Raw genomic sequence first — 22,137 nt, forward strand, 5'->3', positions numbered from 1 at the left:
CCCACTAACTCTAATATAATGACTTTCAGAAAATACATAAACTACAGGGTATTCAACGGTGCTGAGAACTTTTCACAGACAGTATTTATGAGTTTGTTCTGTTGTCTACCTTCACTCATCAAATCAATCCCCCATTCCTTTATTCTCCTGCAGCCTAGCAGAGTGAAATGGCTTCCAAATTTAGCATTTAAATACTTTTACTGTGTTCCTCCAACTCAAACTTCCAGTCTCAGAGCCAAGAACACCAGTTTCATTCACACTGAGTTTAAAGGCCCAGCCATGAGAGAAAATGCACACAACTGAGGGTGAAGTATCCTGGCATGGGACATTTTTGATCTATATTCCTGTTTTGCATCTTTGCAATGGTGTTAACAGTCTACAACTCACAACGTAGTTTGAGGTAGACACATTTGCTATATGGCTATGTGGCAGACAGTGTTTGAGAACTAAAGCCTAGGTAAGAATACAATTAGATGGACTGTTGTGTGGCAGCAAATACAAGGTACATAGGTCCTGGAGATGCTGAAAAGAACAAAATTAGTAACTGTTTCTTTCCCATTTCACTATCTGATTGATTATTTTCTTCATTCTTTCCTCCAAATGGATTCACAAGTGAACTTATATATCTAAATGCTGTGTCAGGTATCTATGTCATTCAGAGGCTTGTAAGTTATCCTGAAGATAAAGAAGTCTCACAATAATTATATTTTTGCCAGTCTCGTCCTGAAGTCTCCAAGTTGCTTCTTTTGGTTATATCCACAAAAATCTAAATGCTGTGAAATCAAATTAGGCAAGTACCTGCTTCACATCTGAGCTTGTTTGGAGTTTAAAAAATATTCATTTACCTCTTCATCGCAGCTGTAGTATACAAGTGAATAAATGTATTCAGAACATGGAACTACTTCTTCAGTGCTAATTTTCTTGATATTTTTCCCGATCTTTCATTTTTGCTCCTAGGAAAATAAGTTTTTCTCCAAAATAAGAAAAATTAAATACCCTATTTTTTTTGTCTGGAAAACCATATAAAAATATTTAAATACAAAGCAAGATGTCTCATTTTAGGAAATAAAAGATAAAGGTGAACAAATAAATCCATATTGAATATTTTCTTCATTCTGTTATGCTGCCCAATGTCTTTATTCAGGAGAGTGTTAAAAGCTGAAAAAAACTTACAGTCTTCAACGGATGTCAAGAATTGATTCTAAATGGCAAAACTCCAGCCTGGACAGGGTGATTTCCTTGTCTAATAAGATCTAGCAAATTGTCAGCTTTTAGTATCTTTCACCATCCCTTTTTAGTTTCTCTTGAGTTTTACTCCCTCCTCTCATCTTTGATGTGATTCCATCTCTTATCAGACACTCAAGCTGCCTCCTTCCCTCTCTCCTTCCCTCTCATTTCCTTGTTGCACTGCAGCTTTAGATCAGTCACAGACACTTTGATGATAAAACCATCTTTCTGTATTCTCTGATAAAAAATGTTTCTCTTGTGTGCATTTCATTTTCTAATGGAGTGCAGTGATGTTCTAATTTCTGTAACATGCTTTTGCAGTTTAGCTTCATCTGCTTGAGTTGACTGGAAACTATTAAACACATCAAGTGTTTCAGGGCTAGTAGCTATTGTGAGGTATAATATTATCTGCTGAGTTTTACTTTTTTGTGACAAGTACCTGCTTCAGATACAGAATGAACTGCTGTTTAAATATTCTCCATTTGTTTTTTATGATACTACATTTTTTTCTATTTATTTTTACATTACCATAATGCTCTGTCCTTTGAAATTTTTTAATTACTTTATTTTTTCACTCAGGATATATAAAAACAAGTACTCATTCTGGTTAATGCCTCCTGGTTGCTGAGAATGTGTTATAACTGGAGGACTGCAGTAATGGAATGAGATCCATCCCATTAGCACCTGTGCCTTGTAACCATGATAGCAATCTCTGCTGAAACACTAGTCTGTTCATTGGTATTATTCTCCAAACCTGGAAGAGGCTCAGTTACCAGGGCTTATTCTACAATGGCAGGAAAACACCTTCAGGACCCTCACGCCTGTAGAGAATAGAAGACTTTGATGATTGTGTTCTGGAGGACTGCCACTCCTAGTTGGCAAAATAATTACAGGGGAAATAGATGAATTTGGGGTGCAGTCAGGCATTCAGCCTCACATGGTTTGGATTCTTCAGTGCCAGCTCAATATCCAGCTAAGAGACAAAGTCTACCTATGCTTATTTAACTTCTAAGACAGACTTATGGACAACCACCAAGTCCATGATGCTTGTATTTTTGATTAGACAGTCTTCTGCTGACACTCTGGTCTAAACAGCCTCCTCTTTCTCCTAGAGAAAAGTATTGTTATAAACTGCCCATTTACACTATGACTGCCAGTCCTTCCCTACCCATGGATATATAGGGTTACTGGAACTTCATATGGCTTCTGTTTTCCTCCCATGACATGGTCAAGTACTCTGGTTTTCTCATTGCAAGATGGAGTGCATTCTGAATCTGATTTAATATCAGTGTCCCACGGCTGGGGAGGGATTCTTGGCAAGAGCGTTTTCCTATCAGATGGCTTTCTGTACTCATTCACAGGATGGGAGGGAGGTTCAGAAAATAATCTGTTTACACACACTTTTCACACCCACCCCACACTTCTGCTTCCTCACTCGCCAGTGAACACAGTGCCTTTCCATTCTCATGTCACAATATTTAATTATTCCTCTTTCCACCAAATCTAGCTCCTGAGGCAGATTCCAGGAGACAAATATTGTGTCCTAAGCCTTGTGGTCTAACCTGCTTAGAAAAAGACCTCTCTTAAATCTACCTTTTTAAGAAAGCATTCATTCTAACTTGTGGATATCTTCCATGACCTTTTCTCTCCAGAGGTGCTCTCTTTATGATAGCTACTTTATCTGTACATCATCCTTGGAGCTTATAATCTTATATACATGAAGTGTCAAGGGCTTCAGAAATCTCTACATATTTAATTCTTTTGTTTTTTAAATACAAAAATGCCTAAAGGAAGTTACTTTTTGTTACAAAAAATCTCCAAAATACTTTAATCGTAGAAGCAGATCTATGTGCACACTGCCTTTTCTCCCTTTCTCTTCTAGACTTCATAACTATTCAGTGGAAGCATGATGAGCTTAGCTTCCACAAAATCTCAGCCTGAGGCTGGGAGAGAGGAAAGCCCGTGGGTTCACAGAGGGATTGCAAGCACAAATTTTGGAGTATTAGGGGCTTTGCTCATGGAAATGCCTTTAGCTGGACCAGGAAATACTGCTCTTCTGTTACATATTATCGGTCAGGCTGACTCTTAAATGGAAAAGGCTGCCAGGTGTCTCTCAGCCAGTTTATATCAAGACCATTCCTTCTGGAGTTTGCAAGGTTATGGGACATACTCTGGAACAACCTAAGACCAGAGTTTTATCATTCAAAGTTTCTGTAAAGACAAGTAAAAGTAGTTATTGCTGGAGTTTGAAATTATATTTGGTGGTATGGACCCAGACTCTGGGCATTCCTGCATTCTAAGTCTCTATTTTACAGCTGTGTATATAGATGCCTATCTGACCCATTCCTTAGTAAATTGTGCTCCACAAACATTTGTGTGTGATATCAATAGATATGAACAGATCAACTTTTGGTAAGCACTCATGGACCTAGGAAAGCATGAAATGACTTACAAGCACGACCATATCTTAAAGCACCTTCCCCCACCCCTCCCATCTTAGCAGACTTCACTTTAGTCAGTATTTCACTCCCTTTTTCCCCACACATTATGGCACAGGGAGGGGCAGGGACTGCAGAAATAGTGGGTTTGGACAGTTCCACATAAGTTTATTTCCTTCTTGGCCAGGGGGGCACTCATACCACACACCCTTCCCCTGCTGCACCATGGGGTCCCATCCACAGAAGACAGTCCTTCATGAACTTCTCCACCGTGAATCCTTTCCCACAGGGCTTCGGCTCTTCACCAGCTGCCCAGCGTGGGTCACTGCTATGGTGGGCAGTCTTAAATCACAATGTCTCTTAGTCTCAGTCCCAGTCTTCCATGGGGTCACAAGCCTCCCCCCAGAAAACCTGCTCCAGCGTAGAACTCTCCCTTGCTCATCTCTCTGTCCCTGTATCTCTCCATGGGCTGCAAATGCAGGCAGGGGCTTGCTCCAACACGGCTCACAGCATCTCCTATACGTCTCCACCTGCTCCAGCATGCGGCCTCTCCACGGGCTGCAGGTAGTGTCTTGGCCTTCTCCATGGGCTGCGGGGGAACACCCGCTCCACCATGAGTTTCTCTACGGGCTGCAGGGGCATCTTTCTCTTCGGCACCTTAGGCGCCTCCTCCCCCCTCTTCCCTGACCTTGATTTCTGCACAGCTCATTACATCTTCTCACTCCCTTCTCTGGTGGCAAAATGCAGCTGCTTACGGTTGTTTTTCTCCTAAATGTGACTTACAGAGGCGCTATGACTGTTGCCGATTGGCTCGGCCTTGGTCAGCAATGACTCTGGCCTTGAATCGGCTGATGTTTTTCCTCTGGGGCCTGCAGAGACCCTCCAGCTGCTTCTTGCAGCAGCCACCCCTGCAGCCCCCCCTTCTTCACCAGAACCTAGTCACACAAAACTGCGACAAATACTGAGAAGATTGCTCAATGCTTGTATAGATATGTTTGTCAAATAATATTGAAGTTGGGGAATGTGAGTGATGGGACATGGGACAAAATCACATATCACAGAATCATGCACTCATTTAGGTTAGAAAAGACCCAATAAGACCGTGGAGTCCAACCACTAATCTAACATGATCAAGTCCACTGCTTGTGGACATGTCTTTTAAATACTTCCAGGAGTGTGGTGACTCAATCACAGCCTCTTTGAATGCTTGACAAACCTTTCAATGAAGAAATTTGAAGGAGCGTGCAAGATCTCTAAGCTTAGAGACCTGGACATCAGAACCAAATCTTGACTAGCTTTTCTTTGTGCATGGCAGGGTGGACGCTGGCACAAATTAGTCTGTAAGTGCCTAGATTGAGCTGACAAGGGACATGACTGAGTTAATTTAAAACGGGACACAGGTTTCAAGATAGTATGAAGACAGGAGTTCTTGTGCAAAGTAGGAGTGTTCCAAGGATGTAACTGCAACTCTAGCTTTAAAAAAGAATATGATACTTATTAGTCTGATAAGTTACCATTTTGTGTCACTAGTAAGCTTCTACTCTGAAGGTTTCAACTCTTCATGAGGGAGGCATCATCTGAAAAAAGAAAATTGTTCAAATTTTTACTGATTTTGAATTTTAAGACAATAATTAGAGAATTAATTAATTGAAAGATTTGGAACTAAATAATCATCACAGCAGGACAGGAACTATACACAATGTAACTTTATGATACTTATCTGAGTCTCATGGAACTCATGTCACCACAGTAGGAATCCTCTATTAAGAGTTCAGTCTTGATACCATAGTGCAGTATCTTTTTCATGTGTGGTTGTTATTGTCCTAATTATACAGAGGAAGAAAAGAACAAATAAGCTCAAATACCTTACATGAATTCATAAAAAGAGAGCTCAGAGAAATTCTTGGGTCCTAATGCAGTAACCCATACAAAAACCTACTTTGGACAATTCTACAGATGGGAGTATTCTCCCAATATTCACTCAAATATAAAATATTTAAATCACTATGAACAAGCAATGAACAAACAGCATGTTATACTTCATTTTCTTTAAATTAAATACTTCTGTATTTACTGTGGTAACATGTGGAGAGATCTGGTGCAGAGCTGGCTATTAGAGAAGGGACACAGCTGCACAGACCTGGCTATTAGAGAAGGGATACAGCTGCACAGACCTGCTCGAGATGGCATAAGTAGGGTAAAGGTTGGTTCAAAGTCAGTGTGCCCTTGGGACCAGCTACAGGCAGTCCTGTTGTCTTAGAAAGAGGTCTTTCTCATAACAAAATGCAACAGAATGTAAGCAAATGTGTAATAGAATGTAAGCAAGGGCAGGACTGCAATCGATTAGCTGGACCAATGATGAGCTCGGCTTTGCAATATTCAATGAGTTAATTAACTACTATATTTAAGCTATGCTTGTGTGATTAAAGTTTGAGACAGCCTGACAAACCACTTGGTGTCCGTGTCTTCCTTCTTCGACAGTAACAAGTACTACCGGCTTATTATACAGTAATGGAAATGTTTGGACTTCATGGCTGTAGAAAGTACAGTAGATCTCATGAAGGTTAAACATTTTGAGTAGTCCCGTAGTTCATGCCATTCAAGTTACTTTCCTCTTAAAGCATTAATTTCATGAGTTTGTTGATTTTAACTTGTTTAATCATGATGTGTGATTTATCATCTGTTGGTCTGGAAAGTGAAATTCAGAAAGCAAGTTTAGCATTCAAGCCAATTGCCCCTTGACTTTCACCTTTTCTTTCTGCTATGATGCACTGCACATTTGTATTTTTTCTTTTGTAAAATATGTGCATCAGGTTGAAAAATGCTTTATTTTCTTTTTTTCTCTGTTAACATTTTACCCACAGAGGTACATTCCTTGCTTATAATGTGAAATGTAGTTCCAAGCTTACAATTCTTTGGTTTCTCCTTTGTCTTTCAATGTTGCTTTGTGAACAGTACTTTGAATTACACAGAATCTCAATGTGGATGACCTTGCTCATTTTATAGATAACTGCCCCTCTGGGGCTGTATGATTCAGAAGCATAAAAATGGACAGATTTCAAACTGTAGGAATTCTAGAGAGCCTGAAGTTAAAAAGAAAAAATAAAAAGAAAGAAAGAAGAAAAAAAGATGACAAGTCCCATCTACTATAGGCATTCAACTGTGAAATAATTACTCCACTGACCTCGTTTTGCCACTGACATTCATGAGAGCAGAGATTAATCAAGGTTGAATGCTTCTGAAAATCTCACCTTTAGTGTCAGTGAGAAAACTTGCCCATTCCGGAGTCCCACTTCGCCTGATTCTTTAAGGAACAACCATGAAGACATTTGACAGCCCCTCCAAGTTTGGGGGCAAGGAAAGGATGACAGAAGAGAAAGCATAGGGAGACCTAAGAAATCTTTCCCTCCTTGTACCTACATAAAAAGTTCTTCAGTCAAAATGTCCCATTCTGCTTGCAAAAGTTAATCAGGGTGTTGACTTTATGACTGAATGTTATTTATGATTATTAATTCTATTTCAAAGTGGTTATTATATGTAAATTAAAGCATCACACTCTGATAAAGAAAGTAGTGATAGATTTTAGTGACAGTAGTACAATGACTAAATGAATGTATCTTTTTATTACCATTTTAATAATATATTGAGGAAAACTTCTGAATACATAGTGGATGTGTCAGAGGCTTTATATAGCAAAAGATATCACCCTAAAGATAAAGGGAAAGACTGTCACCAGCTAAATAAAAATGTGGCTCTATCTTGTACATACATGAACAAGACTTGTGCTGAAAATAGTTATAAATTTGCTAAAAGGAGTTTGAAAAATAGGGTGACAGAAGTTAAGCTTTTCCATACCCAGTGGAAAGCACTAGTTCAGTAAACAGAATACGCTAATGTTTAAAAAATTCTACTTAGTATGTTTTGCGTTTTTCTTATGAAGGATTTCAGCAACAAATAAAAATATTTGTGTGTAAGCAGGAGTTTTCTACTGCATAGCGGAGAATCATGAGTGGGTTTAAGAGAGACCTGAAGATGGGCAACACCAAATGAAGCAATGGAAGTTAAAGATAACTTGAATTGGATCCATGGAGGCTGGCTTCACTCATGTTAAACATAAAGTAAATGGTGTGGAAAAGCTGTGTTATCTATTGATGTTTCTAGAACTTTATTTAATTTCTTAAATATATCATATAACAGGACATCAACTTTGTTGCACAAAAATTATGAGGACAGTAAGAATACAGAATAGGATGAACTTTGTATGGATGTAGTTGTAGTTTTAGTTTTTTTATAACAATATTCCATAGGGTGGAACATTTTGGTCTACTGTTCTTGTTTGACAACAAGTCATAGGACAGAAATATTAATGCATAGTTAAACTAAGCTAATGACAATTAATTAAGCAGAAAGAATTTGCTAGTTACAGATTTTCATGTGTTTTCAATAGCCAATGAGAAAAAAATATTTATAGTAAATATTTTCACATTCTATCTCTTACTATATTTCACATTATTATAAATAAACCCAAATAAATTAAGAATATGTATTCTTTTATTAGTTAACTTTATGCACAGAGTCAAAACTTAGGAAACATATGGGTAAACAAAACAGTTCTATTTCTCCTAGGACTTAATTTTGTCATATTAAAAGAATCTGGATGTTTAATTCTTTTATGCATTTAAGAAAAAATCTCTTACTTATAAAGTCACATTTCTGATTTTCTGTAAATCTGTCTCAAGGGTTAGTTTTGTGCTCATTCCTTCTTGACTTGGTCAGAAAGAGCATTTAATGATATGAAATACAGTAGTGCAGAAACCCCAAATATGACATAAATACAGGGTTGACATTGATAAATTGACTCATTTTTATATACTGTACTGCAGGGCTAGCTAGCAGTGCTGTGTGTGCTTTGGGACAGCCCCTTCTCTATCCTGGCTTTTCTCACTTTATAAATGTCTTGTTCAAATTTATATGAATTGTCTTTTTTTTCCCATTTTCATTTATTCAACCAATTATTTTAAAATGTACAAAAATATTGTAATATCTGTTTTCAAAGAGTGTCAATACTTCTAAATGCTATTCTTCAAGGTGTGCTTCTAGTCTCTGACAATAAGATATCATAGTTTTTATTCTATACATTAGGGGAGCTTTTTTTTTTCTTTTTTAAATACACAAACATGGGCTCTGTCTCTTATTTTACATAGCCTGTGTAGACTCTCCTGATTCTATTCCCTCAGCCATGTTATTTATTTCTGCAGATGTCATTTCAATCTTATCTCTTGTAGAGGTCACTGGCAGTGACAGCTTATCATTTCTGGCATGAATTCATTTGCACATGTGTCTAATAGAGTGCTCGTCTTCTGCAAATTTCAGTGGAGGGTCCTCTGTACACCAAGAACTCAGAAATTACAATCCTAGTTATGAAGTGATGGTTTGGTTTGAAAGCACTAGTTTTCTTCAGCTTTGATTCATATTTCAGCATGGTTAAGTCTGAATACACTATCAATGAAGCAAGAAATTGTATTTTTTCAAAACCTAAAGCACACTAAACACTCTGTGGGGCAGATTGAAAGATCTCCATGATGGATAGATATGATCTTTTTTTTTCAGAACAAGAAAACAGTAAGGCATCTTCAGGTGAGAAAAACTAAATTCTAACTATAAGATGGCCAAGTATTCTTACTTCAGATCCCTACACTGTGTTTGGTATTTTGCAGGGGATGCTTTTGTGTTTGGGTAGATTGGTACTTTGCATGTAAACACAAACACACACTAATGCTTCTCACCTGTACATGTTATGGAATGTATTTCACACACATTTATCGTGCTGATAAAGAAAAAATAAAAATAGCTGTGTATTATTCTGAATATAGTAGGAAATAGAAGCAGTTGCCCAAGACAGAGGCAATATATCCACTGGCTAATTGAAGGCAGCAGTTCTTGCATTTGCTGAATTCTAACTTCCTCATAGTATTTAGCTTCTGTTAAAACAATGCCTCTTGAGCAGGTTTTCCCAATGATCCTCAACAAAAGGGGATATGTTAATTTGAAGAATAATTTACTGCCATTCAGTTGATCACTGATGTTGCAGTCTCTTTATGATGTAATTGTTTCCTAATTCCTACTGAGTTCAAAACTCATGAACTTCAAATCTATTGCCTTTCATAGAAGCCAGGTGCCAAGCTTGCTCATTCATTCAGTATTGGTTTCTTTTGCCCAAGGAAAACTGCAACAAAATGGATCCCCATATAGGGAAGGTATACCTACTCAGTTTGATATAACTCTGTTAATGTGTAGAAGTAACCAAGATGTACACCTTTAAGTGGAGAAAGACATGCTATAACCTGATGAATGAAAACTTTGCCATGCATCAGTATAAAAACTTGGAAAAGATTGCTATGTCATTAGTCATTTGAGATAGGAGCCAAAGAATGCAAGAAAATCTGGAAGTCTCTTGAATAAACAAACAAACAAAAATAAAATTTGTACTAGAATGGACAAAGAAAACAGGGAACTGTTATGTACCACAAATATAGTCTTGTACATATTCTTCACTGTTATTATGTCCCTACATTATTGTTGGCTTTAAACAAATTTGTTTGGTTTTATAACTCAAGACCTGTCAATATCACAGCCCCACAACAAATTCTTTCTTTACTCCTCTGGTTTCACATGTAGTCAATCCTATATTGTATCAATTAAGCATAATAGTATGTAGACTAATTTTTGGATAAAAGTAATGCTTCCAAAGATGTGGAAAATAGAAAATGAATTTTTGAGGTTTTGCAGTAGTATCACCTAATTTTTTATTTTTCAGTACTATCAATTTTTTTTTTGTTTGGTTTGGGGTTCTGTGTTTGGTATTTTTTCAATCCCTTCAGCTGTGCTTCTAACTGAAGACACTTTAAAATTTGTCATACATAATCAATTAAAATATGCAAACCAAAGGAAATCTGTTATGTTGGCTAACTGCTTTTGTATTCATTATGTTTTTACACAACATGTAATATGGTTTTGAATAATTTTTAATAATTTTTATTGTCCCTATAATTATCTACATCAATAGCATCAATAGGAAGATGAATCCAGAACATTTTCATGTGTCATCTGCAGTTCAGATGTTTCCTATATGGTTAACTGCTGCTTGTTACTTTTTCAGCCATCTAATTTTTATATTACTGAGCTGTTACCCAGTGTGAAGAACAATATGCCTAATTTCATTGCTCCTTTTTCCTCCTTTGGTAGCTGTTGATCAAGCATTGGTCAATATTGATCAAAACACACTGATGATCTGTAAAATAAATTAAGTAAAACTTTTTACTTTGAAATATGCATATGGTCCTATTTATGGTTTCAAGCACTAAGCTGCCAAAACCATGGTAAAGGAGGCTATATGCACCTTAGCCCAGTAAGGAACTTTGTGTTCCAGCATGGCCAGCCTGAGATCAGATAACAATTGTGAGTAGGTGTTTTATCAATCTGTAGGATTTAGGTGTTTAAACTTGGTGGGAGTTGAGTGCACCTCAAAGTTCTCCCTAGAAATTAGCCTGATTGACAACTGCAACTTTTCCTTCATGAATGAAACCTTCCCTCTATCCTGAATAAAGAGGAGTCTGGGAAAGGATTAGTAAAATACTGCAGAGCAAATTGCTTGATCAACAGTTGTTGAACTGTCCATTACCACCACATTTAACCTTAGATATTCCTCTCTTTGTGAAGAGAGATTGCATTTTAAAATCCCATATTTTATGCACATAATTTTAGAAGATAGGTGGATAATTTTGCTTGAAAAGAAAGATTCCAAATGTGAAGCAATACTTACACGTGTTTTAGCAGTAGTCTAAATAATCTGTGAATGTCAACAGAAATCATCAGAATCTCTATATACTGAGAAGGGAGCTATGTAAACTAAAAGAATTGCTGATTGTGCCCCGTGTATATGCCCAATTCTTCAGACTTTAGGCATAAAATTATATTATAGGAAGTTCTATGGTTTAGATCCAGATTCTAATGTGATTGCTTGAAAATAATTGCTTGTCCACACTTAAAAGAATAAAAGGTGACCTGTGTGGTAGCTAATTCTTCCTAATTCTTAAAAAAAAAGACAAGAAGGCAGTGGCATCATGTCTAGTGATGACTTTTTTTTCCATTTTGCTAACCAAATAAAATGTAAAGAAAATGATGGAAAAGGCATATAGCCTCCTTTACCATGATTTTGGCAGCTAAGTGCTTGAAACCATAAATCCAGCAAAATAATTTGGCCAAGTAATTAAGGTATGTAGTTTTGGAATCGAGAGACTTCAAATCAACAGGGAAAACCTACATAGAAAATCCTGCCTGTTGATACTGGGCCATCATGAAGCTAGGAATTCAAATCAGTTGACCAAAGAGAAAAAGAACAATGGAAAGCTTAATGCTGACATATGCATCAGCAGTGGGGGCCAGAAATCTGAAGTGCAACTGTGTACCTGCTTTAAGGACATGAAATTCTGTGAAGATAACACTACAAAACACTCTAAAATGGAGGGTTAAAATAATGTTCACACTTGTGGCCCTTAATCCTTAAGTTGTGATGCACCTCATATCTCCTTCAAGAAAAGTTTTTCTTTGACATTAGGAAACCTATGTTTGCAAACCTCTTATCATTACAGGAATACTAGTAATACTTTGTGAAAACAAGTACCCAGAATAGAAAGATAGTCCAATTAATTAGTATTGGCTAGAGCCCTGATATTAAAATAGCACTGCCTCTGCTTTACTTCTCTCCCAATGCAGATGGAATTACGTTTTGTTTGATTAATTAACACAATCTAGACCATACATTATTTACTATAGCGAACTATTATCTTTTGTATCAGTTTATATGAGGGAAGCATTTAAGATTTTGACTCATTATTATTAAAAGGAAATGATCAGTCCCTGTTTAAAAAGTGATTGAATCTATGCAAAAAATTCAGTTAAACTCTTATTACATCTTTGTAAAATGTATGAAACTTTTTTACAGTCTAACCTCCTGAAAGTTATCTTGTCGTCATGCTATACAATGTTATTTCCTTTACAGACTCCATTGCTTCATATTAGCAATAATTTGCACAGTTTATAATTCTATGTAGTTTAGGATTTCAAAAAGATCTACAAGATTTAATATTTTTTATTTAGAATTATTATATTTTTACATCTATTTTATTAAACTAACAAGAAAATGAATGTATTTATATGTAAAACAAGACATGTTAATAATACATATTTTTAGATGAATGTCTATGGGAAACCATTTGTTACACCAGATCAAAGTCAGTAATATACAAAATTAGTTCTAACAGCTCCTAAAGGCATTTAAAAAGATGTATTAAAACAAATTTTTAAACCAGAGCAGATTGGGAAAATTGGTCCAAAGAGAAAAAAGGGCACCCTTGTGGGATATATTTGCAGAGTATCATCAGTTAATGTTTATTAGCTTCTGTGGATAAGCTACAATTAAATGCCTGACATTTAACATAGAAGGTGTGACATAATCCTTTGCTTGAAATTAAGGACATTAAATTCATTTAATTTTAAACTATACCCATACACCATTTGTTGTTCCTGCAAATAATAATGTCCCTCTCTTCCCATCATTTTTTTGCCGTTTATTTTTGCTATGTTTGTTAGCGACCTTATTCAAAGGAGCTATTTAATGTTGCAGTGTGTTCTTAGCTGCAAGAATGGAACAAATAGCCAACTCTGAGGTTGATTTTGATCCTAGCCCTCCAAATGCTCAAATCTATGTCATCTTTAATAGATCAGGAGTGTTTTGCAACTCTGTTGTTAGTGACTCAGTGTGCCTTTGTTATTCTAAATGGATCCTTATTGAATGGGGTCACTGGCGATATCAAAGTACACCAAATTGTCTCAGACACTTGGTAACATACCTTGAGTATGAAAAGAGACACATTTTAGAAAACATCACTTCTAAAACAATGTGTCTTGGTGTCTGGTCTACAAATGTCCAAGGATCCATACACTCTTTCTGAGGTACTGCTGCGGGTTAGCCCCAATAGGCAGCTCACCCCCACCCAGGAACTTGCTCACAGTAGGATAGAGGAGACAATTGGAAGGGTAAAAGTGAGAAAGCTCCTGGGTTGAGATAGGACAGTTTAATAGGTAAAACAAAAGCTGTGTACACAAGCAAACCAAACCAAGGAATTAATTCACCACTTCCAGTCAAGTGTTCAGCCATCAGAAAAGCAGGGTTCCATCATGCATGATGGGTTTTGGGAAGATAAACGTCATCACTCCAAACATCCCATTTCCTTCTTTGTCCCCCAGCTTTTATGACATCATATGGTATGGAAAATGCCTTTGGTCAGTTGGGGTCAGCTGTGTCCCCTGCTAAGTTTTTGTGCACCCCCTAGCCAACTCGCTGAAGGGGTGGGATGAAAAGCTGAAAAGCCCTTGATGTTGTGCAATCACTGCTTAACAATAACTAAAATATCCCACTTTATCAAAAGTACTTTAGTTACAAATCCAAAATATAACACCATGTAAGCCACTATGAAGAAAATTAATTTTATCCCAGCCAATAGCAGCACAGATGCAAAACAAAGTAATAAGGAACAAAGGATAATCTGTTAAAAATTCACTATATGGAGATCTGCAGTTTATATATTTTCAAATCAGAGAAGTTTGAAACCCAGTTACCTGGGAGATCAAGCAGCCTCTGCAATTTCTCATTCAATTTAATCATATCTGATTAAACAGCAAATGTCCATGTTTTCAATATATAAAATGTTTTATTACACAACTGTTGTATTATCAATGGTATTATTTTCAATTAAATCATCAGTATTGTTTTCTATTTTATCACTGTTAGAATATATAAAATCTATAAAACCTTCTGAATAAATTAAGAATTATTTCCAATGGGTAAAACTTATGACACAAAAAATGCAAGACTTGAAATAACTTGTACCTACAAAATCAAGAAGCTCAGCAGAATTCCTGACATGGATTTGAAATCTTCATTCTTTTTGACACATTTAGGGTAGAGAAGTCTATTTACCTCCAGTGTCCTAATCTGGAGATCAAAAAAATTGAAAAGTTTCTGGAATGAAGAACAGGTTTTACGTTTGAAAGTTTATCACCTTGAAAAAATTCACCTTCAATTACAATTTACATTTGTCATGATTTCATATATTTAAAAAATATTTCCAATATTATCAGGGAAAAAAATCAAACTTTGTATGTGCTCATCCCTCCACCCAAAACATGAGTTATTGCTAGGCTCCACTCCACCCCTCCCCTCCCCTCTCCTCCCCTTCCCTCCCTACCCCTCCCCTCCTGATCCCAGGAAGAAGGTAGGGGTGGGGAGGAGGTGTTTTAAGGTTTGGGTTTATTTCTTATTTCTCTACTTTGTTTCACTTGGTAATAAACTAGATGAAATTTTCCTAAGCTGAGTCTGTTTTGCTTGTGACAGTAACTGGTGAGTGATCTCTCCCTTCCTTATTTTGATCCACAAGCCTTTCATTGTATTTTCTGTCCCCTGTCCAGCTGAGGATGGACAGTGATAGAGCAGTTTTGGTGGGCACCTGGCAGCCAGCCAGGCTCCACCCACCACATCAGCACCCAGAATTCAGCTTTACTCATCTCCCTTTCTTTCCAACCTCAATTTGAAAGGCAGAGTAAAAATCAGGAAGTATTTTTATATTGTCCAAAGTAGATGACAAGAAACTTTTGTGCCCTGGTATATGTGTACATGGACGTGCAGGTGAAGGTAACCAGCAAACACCTTGTTCAAACAGTTATTTTCTCAGTTTAAGACGTAACTGTGGAAATCACTATTTAAACAGTATCATTCTATCAGATTGGCAGCTACCTTTAGTGTTTGCTTCATGAGGGAAGTTGAGCAATGTGTGTTTAATTAGATCCTTTCCAGAACTGCCAGCTACTTCCAAAATTCAACAGTTGAAGATATTTCTGTTCATTTACACTACCCCACTCTTAATCCCCAGAATACTGCTTTCTTAGCAGTAAAACAAAAGAAAAAAAGTTTCAGAGCAACATGGTTTTTGTTCTTTCTCATCTAGAACAAAATGGATTTTAGATTTTACCAATTTTGTAAGATTTGCAGTCTTTTGATAGGTAAGTGATAGGTAAGCATGGGTGAAGTAGGAGAGATCTCATAAAAAACCCTTGGAAGTAGAAAAAGTGAGAGACACACCTATACTGACAAGAGCAATGAAATGTAAGGGGAACAGAATTGAGATTGTTGGGCTTTTTTTCCCTCAGTTAAGAACTTTCAGAAAATATATGCTGTAGCATTGTCATTAGTTGTCCCTGGCTGGAGGCTAGATGCCCACCAAAACCTCTCTATCACTTCCCTTTTCAGGTGGACTGGGGTGAAAATATATAATGAGAGGCTTACAGGTTGAGATAAGGAGAGGGACAGATCCTTCAGCAATTAGCATCATGGGCAAAACAGACTCAACACAGAACAAAATGCATCTTAAATTATTACCCAATCAAAACAGAATAGAGCAATGAGAAGTAAAGCCAATCTTAAAACATACTCCATTGGCTGCAGGGGGAAAACCTGCCTCACCATGATCTTCTCCACAGGCTGCAGGGGAATCTCTGGTCTGGTTCCTGGAGCACCTCCTCCGCCCTGCTTCTCCACCAACTTTGCTGTCTGCAAAGTTTCTCACTCCTTTCTTTGAAGGCAAGAAAGTTGTCATTCACAGTTTTTTACCTCCTTAAATATGTTATCACAGAGGTGCTACCACCTTCTCTGGCTCCGGCTTGGTTAGTGATGAGTCAGCTGGTATTTACTCTGTCAGATTAAGGGAAGCTCCTAGCAGTTTCTCACAGAAGCTACCATTGCAGTCTCCCTGCGCCACAAATGCAAAATAAACATTTATTTTATGAACTTGCTTTGCATTGGTATAAATCATCTGAGTCATGGCATCATTCCAGTTTTCAGGTACACGTATATGTGAAAATTTTCTTATTTTCATATATACTCTATATGAAAGCTAATGTGCTCAACTCTTCAAAATGAAAACGAAATACTGCGTGTATTCCTGTCAACTCTAACAATCCTTTCTAGATTTCAATTAAGATTTTTCTTTCCAAGTTATAAAATTCCTCCTTCCATTTATAAGATGCAGACCAAAATTTCACAAAATACAGATTTGAGTTAGAGATCAACTCTGGCATGTGATTTATGTAAGCTTAGACCTAAGCAAATTCTATACATTTGTAACTAGATATGCATTAACACTAGATATAACACTAACAAAGAGATGTAGGCCACAGAGTACATACAGCTTTGTTGAAAAAGTTTCCCCCCTTCAGCCCAGAAATTCAGTAATATGGTAAAATGTATGAAGGGATATGGCAGAGGGAGTGAAAATGCTGAGGTTGTTACAGACATGAGGGTAAACCAATCTCATACTTTTCAGAGAGCAGGAGTTTCTCTTGCTTCGTAAATTTCCTACTTTTCCTAGATTTGGCTGTTTTATTTCTGGTTAAAAATCATGACACTTTATAGCTTATTGCTGAAAAATAGACGTGAAATAAATTGAATTTCACTTTCATTTCCTTCATCATGTTCCTTAGGGGTTGTAACGCTGTATCCACACTGGATATTCTTGGACTACAACAAGAAAAAGATGCTGTGACTAAAGCATTATAGCTTTTTCTTTCTTTAAACTTTAGTTGTTAGTGTTAAAATACAAACCTTGTTCCATTCTGAAATTAACATGAAGCTATTTTTTTCTCTTCATCTTTCATAGTCAGACTAAAATGTTCTCTACTGTGGTGTCTAACTAGAAAAAAGCACCTTTCCTCTTAAAACTTCTTGGACAATATGAGAAGAGCAATTGAATAACAATCCTGTAATTATCAGCCAAAATTCACATTTCAAAAGCAAAGAAAATAAGCTTCTTTATGATGTAGTAGCACAAAAATGAGAGAAAAAAAAGCATTATGTAAATACATTGATTTTTATAAACCACCTCCATGTGATTCCTAACTTGCATTTTGAGAAGCACTAGCCAGCAGAGGAAGCCATGCAGCACACAACTCAGGTGGTTATTTTCTACTTACTGGAATATTGTGGGTTTAAAAAAGGAAGAAGGAAGAGCGTAACAGAAGCTCCTGATCATGGGCTCTAATTAAATGTGACAAGTGTAACACACTCTAGAATTAAAACACACTCCAGAATTAATTCCTGAGGCTTTGTCTAGATTAGTAAACTAAACAGTGCCAGGGCAAACAATTCACAACTGGCATGTGAGTATTTATACTATGAAATCAATAGCAGAGTCTGCAATAGTTTTGGCTTTGCCCAGAGCCAACTGAGATTGAGGTGAGCAGAAGCTGGGGACTGCTCCAGCCAGCCCTGCAAAGGGCAATCAGTTTCTGGAAGTAGAGAGGAGGAAAAAGAAAGACTGAAATGAGGTCTTAGCTACATGGGTAGAAATCCTGCGTTGCTCTTGCACTCAAGGAAAAACTATCCCCCCAGACAATTTTGTTTACTGGAATATACATATCCAACGTACATTCAGTGTATTTTTAGGAAGTACTTGAATTACACACCCCCTGCCCCCCTGCAACAAGCAACAACAAAACAACAACCACCAAACAAACAACAAACAACTAGTTTTATATCACTGTGAGAAATCTCACAGCTTGCATTTCACATCCCTTTGATAATACCCCCTGCTTTTTTATTTTTTTAAATAAAATAGGTATTAGTATCTTCCGTGGAGATTGTTCAGGGATCAAAGACAGCATAGTTCATATTACAGAACCTGATTTTTCAAAAATTTAATAGATGATTGTAGGTAAACCCAAGTTATTATTTATTTCTGTACACCATTGGTGAAGTAAAACAGTGTATTATTATCTATTACCGCTATTTTCCTGATGTGTATTACAGTTGGCAAATATTTATGACAATATTTCTTCATCACAGAATGTTAGGGGTTGGAAGGGACCTTGAAAGATCATCTAGTTCAACCTCCCTGTTAGAGCAGGATTACTTAGATTAGGTCACACAGAAACACTTCCAGGTGGGTTTTGAATGTCTCCAGAGAAGGAGACTCCAAAACCTCACTGGGCAGTCTGCTCTATAACCCTCACAGTGAAAGTATTTTTCCTTATGTTCACATGGAACCTCCTATGGTCCAGCTTGTACCCTACTGCCCCTTGTCTGAGAAGACCCTGGTTCCATCCTCCTGACACTCTTTATAGACATTGATGAGATCACCCCTTAGACTCCTCCAGGCTAAAGAGACCCAGGTCCTTCAGCCTGTCCTCATAAGGACACTCCCTTAATCATTTAGTTGTCCCTGAGCTGGACTCTTTCAAGTAGTTTCCTGTCATTCTTGAACTGAGGGCCCTAATGGCAATTACAACTTCCTGATTTTAACACAACTAATATTTGCTTAGTAAGTTAGTAAAAAGCATTGCACGTTTCCCACATAATTGTAAGGAAACCTGTTACAGATGCACAATGAATGTACAACACTTAGAAATCCATAGCACAGAATGCAGTTCCTGATCTAGTTGGAGTGTGAAAGACAAATGACATGATGTCAAATGCCCATATAATTATGATTTCTAATAAGAATACTCTGGAATATTCAAAATGCAATTTTATATTCCATGCTTGTTAATGCCTGTTAATTTCAATGCTAATCCAAATCTGAAAATCTTAATCCACACAATACTGTAGAACACTTGTAAAATATATGTAAAAATGGGGTTTCTTTGTCTAATTCCGCATTTACCTTTGTCAGTCCTTCATGATATTTTAACCTTTCCCATTATCCATTGAATACAGAGAGTTAGTTAGAAACAAGGAATACATGAAGATTTTTTAACTCTTTCATTATCTTATCAGTGTAACAGTTTATTCTTCCAGTTAACATTGCAGCATCAGCAACATTAAAAATAATTCTAACTTTCTACAGTATTGGGACATTCCACTACCTAACTTCAACAACAAATACAAGCCCCAGATGACCAACAAAACTCCTATTCAAAAGTCAGATAAAAGAATGCTATAGGAATTTAACTCTTAATAGGACCTGTATTAGGTGAAGGATGGTGTGGCATGAGGGATTGCTCCCATGGTGCTGTCTGAGTAAGGGGAGGCTATAGATAAACTCTGGCCTTTTCAGACCAGAAAGACATTGTGCTTATCCCTTGCTTTCCTATTTTAACCAAGTAATAATAATGATGAAAGGTGTAATTCTAGTTGTATAATGTTATGGTATCCTTGTGAAAAAGAAAAATCGGGAACATAACCAACATCTCACAATAATTATTTTTATATTACACTATTTTCAAGTGGAATGTTCAAAATGTCCAAGACACAGAAATTAATTCTGATAGTGAATGGTAATTGTTAGGGCAAATAAAGATTGGAAGCAAGGTATTTCTGTTGAAAGATTAAAATTAAAAATATGCTAGTTTCATATTTTAATTATTTTTAAAACTATAAACATGGATTGATACAAAAAAAATGAAGCCAAAACATGTTAAAAAATAAGATCATGTACATCACACGGTTGGTCAGTGCTCATTGTGATATTCTTAGCAATATGAAACGCAGGGGAATTTCCCTGCTGTAATTTTTATGCCATTTCCTAATATTGTAGGTAATCATAATAATAGCTTTGAATGCTATAAAAGACACTGAACAGCAGCAGAACATATAAATATGTAGAAATTAGCAAACAATTATTAAATGAGTAGTTCTTTTAATGGCATACTTAACCCTTGTCCACATAAGTGAGTCACAGTTTCCTGAACAAATGCAGTTCTTAATTCATTTCGCACACGTACGTGTAAAATTAATTCATACTTTACCAAAAGGCAAACAAATGTTTATTTTTCAAACACTAAAAACCTGAGAGAGTGAGTGGAAGAGTGATCAATCTACAGATTAAATTAATATTCTATAAAATATTTAAGGAGAGAAAGTAGTACTAAAGCCACGTTGCTGTAAAGTTGGCATATTTACAGCATTATCATGGAAGATTGTTATTGCATTTTTTACTGAGTCAATAACTCAGGCTAAATACTGCAGTATTGATATTTCAATTTACTTCCATGTATAAAGATGTTTTGTCATCCTATTAGCAGGCAATACTTAATGAAAGCAAGCTAGCTAGCTGTGCATGCTACAGCCCAGTAGCTTACAATGACAAATGGGTAAAACCAACCAAAACCTGAGAAGACTTCTTTATCAGTTCTGCTAATCTCACTATGAATCATTCAAATACTTGTAAAGCTAATATCTATGCATTTCTAAAATATAGCAAAGACAATATAAATGTTATAAACCAGATATTTTTTCAAAATAACGTTGCTCAGTAACAGCCAAGGTTTTCAAGTACAACTATGTTGCTCTTTTAGAGACAAAACTTCCCCAGGAGTACTAAAGGAGCTTTAAAAAGTTGCTGTAGGTCACAGTGATCTTAAGTGGTGGTTAATAAGAAAACTATGTTGGAAGTCATAACTAAAAGATGTCTTAAGAATACAGCAGAAAATAAGCTAATAAACACTGAGGAAGACCTCAAGAATATGTGAGAATGAGGTGTGCAGCTCCTTATGGGCTGGAGATCTCACACTTGGCCAGCAGACATTGAAGAAAGAGCTTGTAAGGAAGAGAAATAACTGAGAGTTTCTAGATGTGCTGTCAGCAACACCTCTAATAAAGTAACTAGAAGTAATTAAAACCAGTGTGAGGTGTGTCACATATTAGCCCAGCTCTCAAAGGCTGGAGATGGCTACTGAGGAGGAGTGATATTCTAGGAAAAGGAGGATAGATAAGTGATTTTAAGGTCTTTGTACCCATGCTGTCATTATTCTGATCTTTAGAAAAAGACCCTGAAGCCCAATTATTCTTCAGTGTATTTATAAGTGAATGCAGATTATGGACCACAGCATTTTTTGACTGAAATGGAGGTTGAACCAGATAGACTCGAGATCCTTTCCAACTGAATCTTGCTATGATCAGATCGCTCCATGTATTTTACAACCCCCTCTCCTGAGATGACATTACTGTCTTGCTTTATAGGTATGAATTTCTGCAGTCAAATATTGAACAAAACAGAGTGCAAATATTTTAATTTTATCTTTTAGAGTATGTGTCTTTAACAATTAGAAGTCTGAAGGGAAAAAACAGATGCTATATGAAAGAAAGAGATACAAACACAATGCCAGTAAAAGTGATAAGGCATCTTATGTTGTACTAAGTACATGGACAATCTGTTTTTATTATGTGAAGGTTCTGTGCAGCTGCCAGCAGTCATGATGTCAATTTGCAGTCACCAAGGTCACTGAATCAGTGGGGGTTGTTAGGCAACTTTTACTTCTTTTAGATGAGAAAGCAATTAATCTCTCTTTGCTTAAAACTAGTGAAAGAGCAGTCTAGTTTCTGAGTTACTTGGAAGGACTGGAACAGAAATATGCCAGGGAA

The sequence above is a fragment of the Gallinula chloropus genome, assembly GCF_964237585.1.
Source record: "Gallinula chloropus genome assembly, chromosome: 3".
NCBI lineage: Eukaryota > Metazoa > Chordata > Aves > Gruiformes > Rallidae > Gallinula > Gallinula chloropus.